This window comes from Canis aureus, chromosome 18 (genome assembly GCF_053574225.1).
Source record: "Canis aureus isolate CA01 chromosome 18, VMU_Caureus_v.1.0, whole genome shotgun sequence".
Lineage (NCBI taxonomy): Eukaryota > Metazoa > Chordata > Mammalia > Carnivora > Canidae > Canis > Canis aureus.
The window spans coordinates 35752920-35770612 of record NC_135628.1 but is presented as its reverse complement, the minus strand read 5'-3'; the positions used below and the strand labels follow the sequence as shown (position 1 = coordinate 35770612).

Below are 17693 nucleotides of genomic sequence, written 5' to 3'. Positions count from 1 at the left end.
CCCCTGGTACCATTCTCTGGATTCACATTCACTTGAACCTATTGAAAACACTACCTCACTCCCTGGACCTGCCACAATCTCCTCAGCTAGTCTCTCTTTCTATGGTGATCAGTTTCCCAATTTGTCCTATTCATGTTACCAAGCATGGCTGCAGAAACTACTCAAAGGTGCTGACTGTCTCTGCTACAAATCTAGGCTCTCCAGACTCCTTTGTTTCTTTAGTTTGACAGTGATCTATAGGTTCATTTCTAAAAGCCACCACACACATTCTGTGTGAAGGTTATTCCAAACCTTTACCATTCTCTTCCACTCTCTTTGATCAGTACCAATCTACTGCCTCGAGCAAATGATCTAGCTTTTATTACATCATGAACATGGAGGAAACAAATAGAAATATTCTCCAATTTCCTGCCTTCCCACCTCAATTAAGGATCTCAGATTATTTTCTCCTGCCTTAGAAGCAAAGAAACCACCCACTTTGTGGTAGAGGCCTCTCAGCCACACTCATTATGACAACTCTTTCCTCACCCTCTAGCTTCTTGGTCTGTCAAAATTTCCTGTTCGTGTGTCTGTCTTTTCATTGGCTCTCTCATCTCATTAAAAAAAAAAAATCTGTTCAAACAAATGTTAGCTCAAGCTCACCTCCCATAAACTTACTGACTCCTCCCTATTTTTTTTCATTAGTATCCTGAAAGAGAAGGTGTTGAATGTGTTATAACTGAAAATTTTGAGGTGTCTGTAGAGATTGTTTCAGTTTCCATGTTGCTCTATTACCTCCCTAGTCTCTTATTTCTCTTAGGACTTTATATATATATATATAAATTGAAACTATATATATATAGTAATTGAAACTATGGGAAAGGATGAGTAAGCCTTAAGAGAAATGATACACACACACACACACACACACACACACACACACGTATAAACACATGCAAGCTTTAATTTCTTAATAGTATTGATATCAGTTACAACTTTCTACCTGGTATCTTTATCAGGATTTCTGCAAGCATCTCAAATTCAGAATGTTACAGTATAAAATTTTGGATACTCTCTCTCTCTCTTTTTTTTTTTTCTCTGTTCTAAATTAGGTTTCCTTCTTTTTCATCTGAACCTTTGTTTATTTTTTAAAAAGATTCTATTTATTTATTCATGAGAGACACTGAGAGAGAAGCAGAGACCTAGGCAGAGGGAGAAGCAGAGCCTGATGTGGTACTCGATCCCAGGACCCCGGGATCATGCCCTGAGCCAAAGGCAGACACTCAACCACTGAGTCATGTAGGCATCCTGTACTCCTAAAGATACTTCAAGATCCAACTCTAATATCACTTCTTCAGTAATCAATTAATTTATCCATTATTATACATAATTACTCAACTCATACTGAATTCCTCAGGTGGAACATGAGCTGTTACTGAATACTGGAAAAATAGTAATGAATCAAATGGATACATTTCCTTGGCCTCATGGAACTTTATTGAAGTCTACCTTGACCTTCCTGTTATGAATAAATCCCTCCCTTTTTAGGGTCATCATGAAGTGTTGTATAGTCTAATATTATAACTAATTATAACATTTTTAAAAATTTACAACATTATTTTTATGCCTTCCTTGGATCAGTTGAATTCCTTGAGGACAAGAACTGGTTTTGCATAGGTGTGTCTGAATAGATACATGATATTGTTGCTTTTATTTTTACTCTAGCACATGAATCTTATTTCTTTAATGTTCATTGTTGCTGTGTAAAGTCAGTGTGGAATCCAGGGGGCCATGTTATAATTATGGACCTGAAAGTTTAAGAGTACTTGCTCTGAAAAGTTGTGTTTGCATAGATAGGTTTCCTTGCAAAGAATTATCTTTTTCAGAAGTTGATAAACCTATTTCATCATTCTTCTTAATATATAAGAACTGAAAAAAAAAAAAAGAACTGAAAAAGAAGAAACTAAGAGTCAGATGAGTTTCTTTACCTTAAGGTTACTAAATTACAAGTTTTTGGTCAAAATGTGTGGACATCAAATTATACATTGTTCAATTAACCAGTTTCTTAAAAATTTCTTAACATTTTTACTTTCTTTTGGGCACAATTTGAGAAAAAAAAATAGAAGTGCATTTAGTTTAACTCAAGAGTACAATTAAAAGAATTAGCTTTGGGCTGTGGAGACACAACCACCAACATGAAATCGCCTCAGAGCTCAATATTAAAGAGAAAGTTCTTACTGGGGGCATATGGGACATTGGGATTTGGAATGAAGAGGCATAGAAAATACAATGAAAAATCGTGATAAATATTGAAGAAAATATCTATCAGGTTGCTTATTTTACTGAAAGATGCCAAGTCCATCTATAACTTAAATTTCCCATCTTTGATATGATAGATACAGCTCACTCAGGTACCAGCAACATTTTAATATATTATTTAGTGCTGGTTAATAAAATATTAATTAAATATTTTAGTGATTTTAATAATTCTTCTCTACTTTCTACTTTTTTCTGTGGGAAGTAAATAAAAGTAGGACTACTTTGCAACGGCTTTATAGAAACTTTCTTCAAATTGTCAACACCAAATCATAATATTTTTCAAATAAAAATATAGTGAAATTCTAGATTATTAAAATTTTAAATGTTCGAATTATAGCCATCACCTTTCATTTGAATAAATATTCATGTTTTATGATTAAATGATTGTATGAAATAGAGAACAGAGATAAATGTAACTACATAAGCTGTTTATATGACCATGGTGGTATAAATATATATTTAATAGTCTGTATAGAAGAAAAATGGAAAACTGACTGATTTTAAAATAGGATGATTAATATCATTAAAAAAAATCTTGTATTGGGGCACCTGGGTGGCTTAGTGGTTGAACATCTGCCTTTGGCTCAGGTCATGATTCCGGGGTTCTGGGATCAAGTACCGCATTGGGCTCCCTACAGGGAGCCTTCTTCTCTCTCTACCTATGTCTCTGCTTCTCTCTCTCTGTCTCTCATGAATAAATAAATGAAATCTTAAAAAAAAAGTCTTATATTAGATGAGTGCCCTTTACTTTGTAATATTTAATCCCCCAAGTCACAGCAAGACAGAATTTGAATGGTAGTGTGTAATCCTGAGGCAGAAGCTACTTTTAGCTTAGACTGTAATTATGACTGGTGGATCTGTCCCAGCCTTCTTTGTTGAATCCTAAATTAGAACTGTTTTTTTCTGTCCACATAAAAAGAGGAGGAAGAGAAAGATAAAAGTAAGAAGGAGAAGAAATGAGAGAGAGAGGAGGAGAAGGCCAAATGTTTATTTCATATAGTGGTCCTCCAAGAATTTATAGCATCTGAATCTTTCTCTAATTTTCTTTACCTTCTTTTCACATTCTAAGTTTCCTCATGTTCTCTTAAAGCTATCCAACAGTCCATATTCCCCTTAAAGTATGATGCTTATAACTAAACAAAAGATTTAAGGAATGAAGCTATCTCTTTCAACTTTTAAGTCTTCTTTATTCTCTCCCCTTTTATTAATGTTGGGATTTCTCAAGTTACTACCCTTTGTCTCTTGTCTTCTCTTCTCATAATACTTTCTCTTCCTGGGGAATTATACACATTTTCTAGATTACATTTGTGCTGATCACTCTGCAATTAAATCAATTGCATTGATATTGCTCATCTGCTGAACACTTTGATTTCAGGTCTGTCATTTCAAATGCTAACTGTAAATTGAACACACGGTACATCTTTCCAAATATATTCTCTTCCTTTGCTCTGGTTTCTCATGATGAAAATGTAATCAACATTTTAAGCTCTTCTTACTTTGAATCATCAAGTGCAATGGGTCAATAGTTTCTATCTGTTGCTATCTGGCTTTATGATTTATTTATCCTCGTTCTAGGTTGGACCCTCCTAACTGGCTTCCATGCCCCCACTACAAATTTCATGTTGCTTCAGTCATTATTCTAAAACTATTTTGATAATCTCACAGTCTTCTTCAAAGTAGATTTTCCAATTTACAGTAAAGTTAGCATGACTTTAATTTCTTTACATAACATTCAGCCACATACTATGGTGCCAACTTTGTTTTACTCTACATAAGAACACAGCTTATGTTATTTATTGTTATTTAGATAACAATAATAATGATAGCAGCTGCCATTTATTGGATATGAGGTATAAAATGAGTATATTTCATAGATAGCATCTCAGTTCAATCCTCATATTAAACCTGTTATATAAATTTTATAGTAGATATATTTTATAGTTGGGGCTTGGAGAAGCTAACAAATGCTCCCATGGTTGAGTGGAAATGACAGGATATGAACCTGAAAGATTCTGAAATCTATAACAACTTTCTTTTCCTTATGTAATGTTGACCCTCAGAATGCATTTTAACCACCAAGTATACTACACTCTAATTCAGATTTCACTGTTATTCAGTAAATGACTCATGCTCACTGTTTCAGAGCTATCTTGCTATCCTCTCCATGCATCTATAATTCAGTTTTTCTAGAGTATAGTGTAAGCTTTAATAACTCAGTCCCTATGCTCATGATTTCTCTTAATGGAAATTCTGCCTACCTTCCCAGGCTTAGATCAAATGCCAGTTCCTCATAAAGCCATCTAAAATTAAACTAGTTGAAATTAATGTTTTTTTTTTCTGTGGTTATTCATTGCATAACATTTGTAACCCTATTACTGAACTAAATATATTTAACTTCAATACACTACCCGTTCCAAGCTTAGCAGAGAACCTATCTTCTTTATCTTTCTAGCATCTGGCAGATATTCACTGATATAGTACATGCTCAACAAATGCATGTAGAACAGATGCTTAAAAATTATATTTAGAATCAAATAAACTCTAGGAAAAGCATATCTAAGATAGAAACATTAAGGTAATAAAGCCTTGCCTTTTTATTATGTAACATAGAGTGCAGATTGATGACCCCAAATAGAATACTTACTTTAGCAATCTGACATTTCTTTTGAAAGCAACCATAATCTTTTATTCTGTCCAAGAGCTCATCATCTCTATTTACTAATTCATTTCCTTGGTGTCAAAGGAGAGCAATCTGAAGCATTTGTGCCTTTCTTCTTCCTTCTCCTCTCCAAGGCCTTGATAATTCTAAAGTAACAAGTGGAAAATAGCTAATCAGGATGGCAAATTTCACTAATTCAGTTATGGGGAAACATGTTGCTAATGCCTTATAGCTCACATTCCTTTGGAGTCCTTCTATTTAAATAGTCATAAGAGATGAGCAAAACTTTTAAAATATTGGCGACTCAGACCAATTTGGCTTCACTATGCAGAACAGACATATTTGAAAACCAATTCCACGAACTTTGGGGAAAAAATAAGTATGAAAACCTCAAATGTCAAAATTTGTTGATAGATTTATCAACCTTATATGCCATATTTTTCTTAAATGTCTTCTTTTGCTTCGAAGAGTAAGATTGCAACAAAGTATACATTTATACAGTTTTCCTAAACGTAAAATGTTCAAAAATTCAAAGTCACACCTTAGCAATAAATGACACATCATGCTGACAAATATTGTCATATAAGGAAGCATTCTTTTTTCCATCAAGTTTGACTAATTGTTGTTCATTATTTTATTATCCTCTGAAATAGCCTAAAATCTTTTTCTTTCAATGGGAAGTAAGAGGGCAATTTTAAAATGTAATAATGGAGTTCCTGCCATTTCTTTTCCTCCACAGGAAGAAAACCATGCCAAATCCTGTTCTCCTGAAAATACTGCCATGAAGGGCTGGCAAACCAGAGCTCTCTCAGAAACAGAAATGCAGCTGCAAGTATTATGTTTGACCAAGCCGTTCTTTTGGTTGCTCTTTCCTACTTTCTTTTCCTTCTTCTGAATAGTGCTGGTAAATTAGCATGGGGAGATCACGTGCTGGATTTTGGGCATGTGCCTTCAGGGCTTGGAGCCCTAGCCTTCAGGAGTCCTGCTGAGTGGGCCATTAAACAAATGACAAAGAAAGAAGAAAAAAGTCCTCCTTAGCATAAATATCCAATGATTGATGATAGCTTCTTTATTTATTCCTGCCCAGAGTGCTTGCAAGTCGACTCAAAGAGTCAAATGCTAGCTTTAATACAAATCCCCAGGAAAACATTTCATATTTCACACAACAGAGTCAATTCTCTGAAGTATATGTTCTTTTCCCTTATGCAGAAAGCAATAGCATTGTGCCCCGTCCCCTGGCATTGCCCTTTGCTTCTTTTGATGCTTGTGTTGATTTCAGCTATTAAGCCACACACCCCACCATTATTTTCTAAATAGTTTAATAGATTGAACAAGTGACATGATTAAGCAATATAAGTAAGAGATATATCTGTCCAGAATTCAGTGACAGAATTTTAGAAGGGTTTTTTTTTCCCCTTTTTGATAAAGAATGGGGATGGCCACTCAATATGCACGGGACATCTTCCTTCCTCCAAATAACAAGGGCCTCTCCAGCAAGCAGTAGTCTACACCTCTACATGGCATAGAGGTCTTCCTCCTGCCCCCGCCCCCAATGTAGTCAGCAGAATTGTGTTCCTGTTCCCCTTCTTCTGTAATTCCCAGCACATTCGGTGGATTACATACTGTTTATGCATCATGCAGCCTCCCTGAGCCCTGTTTCTTTACAGTACTTACTCCTGCTGCTAAAAGGAAAATAGGCTCTGACAATCCTCTTTGGCTGCCAAAGCTGCTGCCTCTGAATGAACACATCCTGCTTCCAGGAGTCAAGCTGATCCCTGTGATCCCTGAATCCTACAGGAGTTCAAAAGAATTCTGTGCGCCTCAAAGGGCAAAAATTGCTATTCGTTTAGGATTTACAGTGGAACCAGTGCTTCCTCACTAAGAGCTGATGCTATCCTGCCTCCTGATTCTGCCGCTGCTGCTGAACCAGCTCAAACTGCAGATGAACCGGAAGGCCCCAATCTGCCTGCGACTCTGGATCTCCTCCTGCATGACACAGTTCAGTTCAGACACAATAATGAGACCATTGAATTTCCCTCTGCAGCTGGGAGCTGGCTGTAAATGCTAAAGTTAAGTTGTTGAAATGACTGTGTCAGGGGACTTGCAAATGAATATACTGTCATTCCAACGTAACCCAATTTACCCTGTGTTCATAGTGAATAGTTTTAGACACTTAGTTTAAAGCCCTACTATGATGTTTGGCAAAAACATCTTTAGAATACACACTCCCAGGGGAAAATTGACAACTCAGATGACAGCTTAGGAAGGGATAAAAGAATCAGAATGCTATAGTACATTTTATGACACTTTTCATAACTGGATTTAAAGATGTTTAAAAGTGAATAATTTCACAATATCCACGAGAGAGAGGTAGCAAATATTCTTTGAGTTAAGAAATAATAGTGAGGTAATTTTTGCAATGTTTTATCACTCTATAATTCTCTTATCAAATACAAACAAAGACAATATCCCACTCTGTAAATGATAAACGAAAATCCATTCTTATAAAGTTTATAAATCAGTTTGAACAAACAGGCACCATTCTGAGACCTTAGACCTTCACCAAAGTGAATGCAGTGTATTTGCTGTATTGCACTTAAAAATATCTCAAATAGGTTTGAAGATTTGAAGACCCCTTTAAAATTATTCAACATATATTCTGATCTATTAAAAATTATCAGGAATATATATCTTGAGATTAGTATTCAAAAAGGCTTCTAGAAAAATTTTATAAAATTTTTCTAGAAATAGACTCTCAGTGGCCTTATACGTTTTAATTATAGTAAAAGTTTATTTGTATAAAGGTTTTTTGAGAAATGATGCAGTATTGGCAATTGATTTTGTCTTCTCCTAGTTTATATATGAGATCTAGTTTGTCTGATGATATAAATATGTGGGTAGCTTTTAAAAATGAGATTATTGGGCAGCGCTGGTGGTTCAGCGGTTTAGCACCGCCTTCAGCCCGGGGTGTGATCCTGGAGACCCAGGATCCAGTCCCATGTCAGGCTCCCTGCATGGAGCCTGCTTCTCCCTCTGCCTGTGTCTCTGCCTCTCTCTCTCTCTGTGTCTGTCATGAATAAATAAATAAAATATTTTTTAAAAATAAAATAAATAAAAATGAGATTATTAACTAGGATTTTATCACATGGGTAAAAAATTTTAAAGTAGGGATTGAATTTTTTCTCCCTAAAAATGTGAGGTCTTGAAGACTAGTAAATACTTATATATTCGGAGGGACAATATGAAAAAAGGTTAATCACTTGCTTCAATTCCTACAGCCTCCATTTCTTCCCATCAACCCTGCATAATTTGAGCAGGCTTGGTGGACATACAGCTCATCCCTCCTTTACTCTTTATCAAATGAAGCAGCTTGAAGGTTGGGGGCTGGAACCATCTGAAAGTTTGTTCACTCACATTTATGGTGATTGATACTGGCTGTTCACTAAGAATCTTCATGGGTTTTGGCTACTTCCTCATGGTATGGTGGTCAGATTCCAAGGATGAGAGTCCTGAGAATGTGAGAACAAGGTAGAAGACATGTCACCTTTTATGATTTAACTTTGAAGTCATGTAGCATCAATTCCAGTCATTTTATTCGTCAAGGTAGTCAGAAAGACTCAAGTTCAAGTGATGGTAGACTCTATCTTCTAACGGAGAGCTTCAAACTTCTAGAAGAAAAAACTTCTTTTTTTGTGGTAACAAAAAAAGTTGCGGCCATTTTTAGAAAATGCCAATATTCAATATTATACAAGAGTATCTTTAGTGGAGTGGTATTAAAAACCAAACAAATATACTCAATCTTTATATTGGTCTTTTTTTATTTAATGATGAATGTATTCTTGTATTCTTGCATTCTGCATGCTATATTCTCTGTTTCCTGTCAGTGGTAACAAACAAACAAAAAGCTCTGGGCAGTCTACAAGCCAGGCTGCTTTCTAGCACTTGGAGTTTTTATATGATTTCTAGACTACCCAAAGTCTTTGTTTTTCCTTTGTCTCTCTGTGGCTTACTTTATTATTCTATTGAACTAGAGATTAGGTAAAGGGTGAGATAAAAATCAAAACATGTTGAAATGTATTTGATTACTTGAGACCTTTCTGACTCTGGTTATAAACAGTAATCCAGAATTGGGTTCATAAGAAAAATTTTGAAGGGGTGCCTGGATGGCTCAGTGGGTTAAGCAGCTGCCTTCAACTCAGGTCATGAGCTTGGGGTCCTGGGATGGAGCTCCATGGCCATCTCCTTGCTCAGCAGGGAGTCTGCTTCTCCCTTTCCCGCTGCCTCTCCACACCCATACCCCACTTATACTTTCTCTTTCTCAAACAAACAAATGAATAAAGTATTTAAAAAAAGAAAAAGAAAAGCTTTGAATAAGAGATTTTTAATTCTTGGGCAGAGTTGGTGGTAGTTGATAGAGAATGAGAAGGAATATTGATAAATTCTTTTTTTTAATTAAGAAATTTGACTTTTTCTCCCCTTTGAAATAGAGCTAATTACAAATCAGAATCCATTTAATTCATATCAAGTGACCATAGCTGGCATTTTTTGAGATCAGATGGGTCTACAGTGACCTGTGCCCTCAGATGGTTTCTCACACAGAGGAACCTGAGCAGTATGAGATGTCACAGTTATTTTCACTCTGACAGCTACTTAAACATCTATTTAAATGACTTCAGTCTTTTACTTGATCAAAGACTGTTTAGCCTGTGCCACAAGAAGCTGTTGTTTGCAGCATAAAGAAAATTACTATGAGAAAGCAAGTTAAAAAGAAACATTAAAAAGGTAAAATTTCTGCAGATTTGCCTCAGGGTCATCTTAATCAGATCATAAATTGTGTTTTGTAGTTAAGTTCTCCTATGGCACATCAAATTGTTATATTTCATAAATAAAGAGGGATAAACAGAGTTATGATATCCAATCTGGGTTTTTCCTTTATAAAATTTAAGACTGTACAATGTGTGATCTGAATTCTTACAAAGAATTAAAGCTTTCTCATGTCTTGCTTAGAAAAAAAACATTTAAAAATACGAGAAATATAAAAACCATTTTAGAGCAAAACATTAGAATTCTAAAAATAAGACTTTGATATCTGCATATATTTTATCTTGTGCAAGGAGTGTAATCTCAGTCTATATTTAATCCCCAAACTCAACTGAGATAAAATGTAATTTTTAGTGTCTATGTTTATAAATCAGACATTTTCTTATAATTATTAAATATATAAACCAATTTATATTCGTAGCCCAATAGGAGAAAAATTAAAATTATCTTTATATATGTTTACTATGAAAAATGGAATTAAAATTTATTTATATTTACTTAAAACCAAACATCTCGTTTGCAATTATTTCTCAACTTCACTATCATATATATCATATATATCATATATATCATATATATCATATATCATATATATCATATATATATGAGAAAAATTAAAATTATCTTTATATATGTTTACTATGAAAAATGGAATTAAAATTTATTTATATTTACTTAAAACCAAACATCTCGTTTGCAATTATTTCTCAACTTCACTATCATGTATATCATATATATCATATATATCATATATATATCATATATATCATATATATGATATCATATATATCATATATATCATATATCATATATAAAAATCTTTCTTCATTTTAAAAAATAGTTCACAGAATTATCTGTAGTTAAATTATTTTTCCCCCCAAAAAATTGTTTGGGAATTACTTGAGAACTAATATTAGAAATCATTTGATTTTAAAAAGTACTGTTTTTGCAAATGCATTGATATGTTAATTAAGTAAACTTTCACAAGCCACATAAGTAAAAAAATATTCCTGTCTCTGTCAGTTCTAATTTAAAAGATCAACCCTTTACCTTTCAGTTCAATTTGCTCAGGAATTCTGGAAAGTCAGTCATATCAGACAACTAACTGTTTTTCATCAGAGGCAGTATTATCCATAGGAGACATTTGGAGATGTCTGTTGTTTATTTCATTTTGGTAGGCACAAAATGTGGAAGGCATTACTGGCATTTAGTTGGGGCAGGGTTTACATATATCCAGGGAGGTTACCTCTCCTTAACAAAAATGCATTTTCCAGATGCCATCTGATTTTCTAAGTGCCCCCCAGAAAACAGACATACATAGCAGAGAAATGTCTGTTTATACTTAGTGGATCCCAAGACCTTGCTAACAGGCTGTCACATCTGTACAAAGGAACTTTACACAGTTTTAATTACATTATGCAATGTATACATATAAAAAATTGATTGGATAGTTTGTTTTGTGGGAAACTACCAGGAATTTTTTACCATGTCAACCATATCAGAAAATCATGTTGAGTGTGATGCTCTTTTTGCCATTAGAGTCATCAAAGATATGCCATTGGGTAAATCTAAATTTGCAGGCTTCCTGTTCATAGTAAATCTCATTAGAGGTGTATCTCTGACTATTTTATTACATCTTTTAATGTAATCATGATCAAGCATTTATTTTATACTCCTTTATTCTTCTTCATTAGTATTGAGGGCAGTGTATATTTTAATTGCGTGTATAGGTAGATTACATTAGCTTTAAATTTCATTTCATTTTTGGAAAGCAGATATTGTAGAACATTTACGATAAGAGAAGACACTGGATGTAATCAAAGTTCAAAACCATTGCTCTTAATGCACCATCCCAGACCTGTCTAGGAATAGATTCTTGTCCCACAGAGGCCTCCCAATATTAGCCCAACATAGGCAGTAGACTTCAAGATTAAGGATTTAGTAAAGCCAGACCTTTATGTAAGGTATTCAAACTCAATGCCTAGAGGGCCAGGTAGTTAATATAAATGAAGTTGGTCAGCTACAAAACAATAAGGAATGGAGGGGATGATGACAAATTTAATAAAGAAGGTAAAGAATTTTTGTAAGGAAGGCAAGAACTACTTAGTCCCAGACAACTCCAGCTCCTTGCTCAAAGCAAAGATAACATTGCTTTGAAGGAATGAGAATCCAGTGTTGCCATCAGTTACTTTTTAAAATTTTTTTATTTAAATTAAACTAATTAACATATAATGTATTATTGGTTTCAGAGATAGAGGTCAGTGATTCATCAGTCTTACATATTACTCAGTGCTTATTACATCATGTGGCCTTCTTAATGCCCATCACCCAGTTATCTCATCCCCCCACCCACCCCCTCCAGCGACCCTGTTTGTTTCCTATAATTAAGAATCTCTTGTGGTTTGTCTCCCTCTCTGATTTTGTCTTGTTTTATTTTTTTCTCTCTTCCTCTATGATCCTCTGTTTTGTTTCTTCAATTCCACATGAGTGAGGTTACATGATAATCAGTTACTTTTAAAATCATAGCAAAACAAGGTGTTTTACAGGCTTTAATGTACTGTGCTCTTAAAACTCTTTTCAATTCATGTCCATCACAGCTTTCGAGAATTAATTGACTTGTAGATAGTCTATACAAATGAACTATCCCAAACAATTATTGTCTTATCATTCAAAATGTTACTTTATATGATTTCCTTTTTGTAATTTGAATATGTGCACTATATGTATTTGAACTATAGTTAAAATAAAATGAACTTAATGTAAGATAAGAGGATATATATTTTCAACTTCTTTGTTCATTTTTTTCCACTTTCCTTCTAGAAATTGTTTCTGTCAATTTTAATTTTCATTGAGTTGAGTGCAAAAGGGATGTAAGGAGACAGTTACCTCCAACTGCAAATAGCAATAGAAGATTAGTAATGTTTTCAGCAGTTCCAAGTTTCACCGAACCTGCCTTGCATGGTATGAGGCCAACTAAAATACGCATTTCTGAAAAAGCAGTAAGACACATCATGGTATTTTAAGTTTAGAAACTGAAAACTAAGAAAAGATTCTAAAATTGCAGTATAAAGGATGTACAAAGGAATGGTCAAAAATAAGAACTTAAGAATCCACCTAGCACAAAGATGTGAGGCAAGAATAGTTTTTATAAAAGTAGTAATGTTAATTCAATATAAATCAAATATCACAAGCGCATTTTCACTTTGTAAATGACACATATTAGCAAGGCCACCACAACTATTTCTCAGTGCTCTCAGGTCTTCAGCAGTTTTGAGCAAATCATTAATAACTTCAAAGCTTCTCTTCTTGCTTTAGAGATCATTGTCATTATGCAATTAAAAGCAGAGCAAAACATAACAGTGAAGTTACCAAAGAACCAAAGGGCATTAAACATGTAATCCTTAAGACAAATGTAGAGATGATATGAAATAAGGTGAGAAGAACCTCTTTGAACAAAGAAATAAGGCTATGCACCTCAGATCCAATAGATTACATATATTTAAAGAAAAATCAAACACGGTCTGTCAACTTCTCTTAACTTCCTCAGACCTTAGTACATCTTGACTTCAAATTAGTTAAAGAAACTCTGGTAATTGCACACATATTCTCTCTAGAGGAATTGTCAGAACACTGTAGAAAATACCATAGCCCTTTCACAGCAGAACTGAGGATTTGTTTTAGCCAAATGGAATAGTCTGTTTGAGGAAAACTTAGCTAAGTGTTTATATTAAAATACCTTTACCTCTATGCTAGGAAAGCCTCCTGGCAGAGTTGAGTGTATAATAATAACCAAAAAACTATTTTGTCTCAGAAATAAGTTAACTAACCACAGTTTAGTTGATTTTAGATTTTTAGTGTCCTCAAATATGAAAATGTATTTTTAGACAAAACACAATGTCTCCCTTCTATAAAAATGTCAGACTAGATAAAATACTTCAGGGTACACTGGTGGGAAAAATGACTACATATAGCATTTCTGCTATACAAATGAAAACAAACCCTTGATGCTGTTTTTGATGGCCTGCAACAAATACCTCCTGTAGAAATATACAAAATGATGTTTTCTGAGTAAAGACATAGCAATAGAAAATATGATCCACATTACTATAGTTATGTGTAGGGTAGATCATTTCAGATAAAATCATTATAGACATCAACAGAATGAGACTACTTTGATCACTGATTGTATGATGGGTATTCCAGTAGGATTGCAAACAAATCCCAAACATAAAAAAAAAAAAAAAAGAATGACAAAAATGGATTGGTTGAGCAGAAATAGTCTTGCAAGAGGCCTAAGTATATAATAATAATCATCCTCTTCAGTAATACCGAAAACTGTTTTTGCTGATGTGCCTTTTAGAACGTGTATGTATGTATGAATGCAAATATATATGTGTAAGTAGACATATATACATTCCTGTAGTAATATATGGAAAATAAATTATATTTATAATTTAACAAAGTTGCCTCTGTTTTAAATTCAAACTAGACATAAATTTAGAAATGTATTCTTGTGTACACTTTAAACAGTACCTAAAAGTGATAAAGCTGATGCTTCCCAACAATATTGTCATAAAAGTAAATTAATTTAATTAGGCTTTTATTTAAAAGGCTTTATTTCATAAATCCTGGTATACTTAAGATATTTAAAAGGCTATCCTGCACTCTTATTCAAACCAATACATTATGTCTAAAACAATACCAACATAGCCACACATTATGTTTGCTCTTTCAAAATACACTTACCCTACTTTCATAACAAATGTAATATTCATATAAGAAAGGTTATATCTTTTTCTTAAAAATAAATGCTTTTTTTGTTACACATAAAACTTCTAGAAGATTTAGAGCTTAGTTGGAAACTTAACTTCAAACATTAATAGAAAAAAGCATAAAGCCAAATGTTTTCTTAGTTGCAAACCAAATTAAAATATTTTCATTTGGATTTACCATAAATTACTCAAGATCTATAAAACAAAGGTAGCTGGGGAAGCCTTTTTTTTTTTTTTTTTTTTTTTTTTTAAACTACAGACATCTGGGAAAACATTTGAGATACTCAATAAACCCAAAATATGGCCAAGTTCATCCATCCCTAAAAGTAATTAAGAGATAGTTTTAATCCCTTTATTTGAATTAATATCCTCTTGAGCTTGAGTTATATTTCCCTTTTCCAAAAAATAATTTATAAAGGTCCTCATGACTGCAAATGAAACATATATAATTGTATTTTTTCTTCCTTATTTACTTCTCATCATTAGCAGGGACAATTTTGGATTCCAATTCTGAGGGCATCCAGTTGTTGGTCTAGCAAGCCTTATACTACTGTCAGCCGCTCAGTCTAGCAGAACATTGATTTTTGAACAGGGAGTCTTGAAGAAAATAATCCAATATTCTATTAGACAATGAATACTGGCAGTCAGATGGGTAGAAAGGAGTCCTTCATTCCATTTCAATGTATATTTATGAGAAAAAATAGCTTTTTTATTCCCTGTTAGAATGTTTGCCTGTGGAAGTGTTTGAGGGATGAATCATCAGGGGAGTCTTATAAGGGAGAGAAGTAGAAAAGAGAAATCAAAGGAGATAAGTGGCATAAAAGAAGAAATGGTTAAGTGCATTGAAGTTTTGTTTTTAATTTAAAAATTCTCAGTTGATTCAGTAACAGTCTGTCCTCAACAGTTCAGCTAGTCAATGTTTGAAGCTTGTCACAACTCCATGAACACTCTGACTCCTCAAAACAGGCAAGTTAATTCAAAAGAACATGTTTTTCTAATATATCCTTCGTGTCACTAAAAAAAAGGAATCTTAAAGGAATAATGTTCACCTATTCCCCAGAATCTTCACATTATTTCAACTTAAACCTAGGAAATGCAGAAGGAAAGTGATCAGGTGAAAATTTGTCAAAGAATAAAGTAGATTTATAAAAGGAATGGACTTTTTAATCCAAAATATGTAGGCTATTTAAGTTCTTAAAAACAAAATTAAACTGAGTAACTTTTAAAGATCTTATTAGCTTTATTCAATGATTCATGCCTTGGACAGCCTCCAATGCAGCAGACAAAAAGGAGCTCTAAGATGCTATACAAAATCAGAGTTTTACAGGCAGAAGTGAAAGGAGCAGAGAAGTTATACCAGGCAAAAAAAGTCAGTTGTTTACTGCAAGGATCTTTTCCTTTAGAAGATGAGATGGATCTATCAGACAGATTACCTTGCTAGAACTGATCCGATGTTTTTTTTTGTTGTTGTTGTTTGTTTGTTTGTTTTTTTCCCCAAAGGTTTATTTATGTTTTTGGGAGAGAGAGCACACACAAGTAGTAAGAGGGGCAGAAGGAGAGGGAAAGACACAATTCTAAGCAGACTCCTCGCTCAACAAGAAGCCTGACATGGACTGGATCCCCAAACCCTGAGATTAGGATCTGAATGGAAACCAAGAACCAGAGGCTTAGCTGACTGAGCCACCCAGGTGCCCCTGATCAGGTGATTCTTGGGGGAGATTTCTGGGAAAGCCAAAACTGTCATTAAGTTAAATCTCAGTGTGGTGACAACCAACTGGGTTTGGGCCTATTGTCTTGTTTTTAACAATGCAAGTGCAGTTGGCAAGCATGAATGATATGATAAGCAAGGAATGAGCTAAGGCTATGCTATATAAGACATCTATGAAGTCTAATTTAATAAGCTGAGGTATTTAGTGACAAAACAATTTATCTACATATGCAACATTTCTTTGGAACTGGAATCTTCTCTTTTTCTTAGCTCTTGAAAAACTCAGATTGTGGAGAAAGATGTGGAAGAGGTCACCCTCTGTCGCCCTATTGGTCAGAAATCTAGACAACCACTTTTATTAATAATCCTCCCATTTTTGCTGGAAAACTGTGAAAAATGCAAGCTTAACCATGACACAGCCCTCTAGTATCTTCTGTGTTACTGATAGGGATAAATCTCCCAAAAAAATGAGATATTTCAATTATGCTTATAAATTGATTTACCTTTATGTTTGAAATGATGAATATCTGTAGTCAGCCGGTCATCTTCAGATCTACTGTTCATCACTCAGTGTTTCTATCAGCAAGCTCAACATTAATAAGTGCAAGTGGTTTTTTTGATATTTTAAGTATTTGTTTGAGAGAGACAGCGAGAGAGATAGAGAGCATGAGTGGGGAGGAGACGGGCAGAGGGAGAGGGAGAAGCAGACTCCCGTCTGAGCACAGAGCCCTTCACTGACCTTGATCCCAAGACCTCGAGATCATGACCTGAACCAAAGTCAGGTACTTAACTGACTTGACCACCCAAGCACCTCTGCAAGACTTTTTAATATCTAACACTAAAAAATTATTTTAAATGATCGAGGAATGAAACATAATGTAAGAAAAAGCATCACTTCATTTCTTTAGACTTTGGCTTCCTATTTCGCAAAATTATAGTATTGGTTTACAAACCCTAAAGGCACTCCTGGATTTACTAGGCTATGCAGAGAGGCAAATCCTTTTGTCCAACACACATTGTTTAACACTTGCTAATGCCCCACACAGAGATAGCCAATGTCTATGTAGTGGTTAGAGTGCAGGTTCAAGAGTTAACTCAATTAGGTTCAATAGGCAAGGTTCCAATCTGATATTGGCTATGGACTTTGAAGAAATTATTTAATCATTTTAAGTTTCAGTTCCTCATCTACAAAATTCGGAAAATAATGGTACCTACCCTGAGGACTGATATAGAGGTGGGCACTCACCTTCTCAGCCCTATGTGTATTAATAATCATATCATTTCTAGTTAACAATATGCCTATTCTTTTCTTTTTTAAATATTTTTATTTATTTATTCTTGAGAGAGACAGAGAGAGAGTCAGAGACACAGGCAGAGGGAGAAGGCAGGCTCCACCGTGGGAGCCTGACTAAAACTCCATCCCGCCACTCCAGAA

The 17693-nt window shown here is 34.3% G+C and overlaps 1 long non-coding RNA gene across 3 annotated transcripts in view; it reads right to left on the bottom strand.

Moving 5' to 3' along the window:
- LOC144288341 (uncharacterized) overlaps positions 1–17693 on the bottom strand; it is a 164484-nt gene that overhangs the window by 84026 nt on the left and 62765 nt on the right. For all 3 annotated transcript variants that reach the window (XR_013356290.1, XR_013356288.1, XR_013356289.1), the window contains exons 3-4: positions 8372–8466; positions 4943–5103 (exon numbers count right to left, since the gene is read on the bottom strand). This is a non-coding gene — a long non-coding RNA (uncharacterized LOC144288341). The remainder of the gene's footprint in view (positions 1–4942; positions 5104–8371; positions 8467–17693) is intronic.